The sequence below is a fragment of the Penaeus monodon genome, chromosome 20 (genome assembly GCF_015228065.2).
Source record: "Penaeus monodon isolate SGIC_2016 chromosome 20, NSTDA_Pmon_1, whole genome shotgun sequence".
NCBI classification, from domain to species: domain Eukaryota; kingdom Metazoa; phylum Arthropoda; class Malacostraca; order Decapoda; family Penaeidae; genus Penaeus; species Penaeus monodon.
The window spans coordinates 47,187,572-47,187,774 of record NC_051405.1 but is presented as its reverse complement, the minus strand read 5'-3'; positions in this window follow the sequence as shown (position 1 = coordinate 47,187,774).

Genomic DNA, 203 nt, shown 5'->3' with positions numbered 1-203 from the left:
CAGGCAGCGAACATAAGATTTGCGGGTCATTTAGTGAATATAAGACTCACGAAATGGGGAACCAGTAGGAGGGCTCGGTTATCATAATGTGCGGTGAAATGAAATAATTACCCTATTATTTGATGTTGTGATACTAAATTTCATTATTATGAAGTGTTATGTATTTATTAGTTATGAACATGTATAATATTTTTATGTATGAT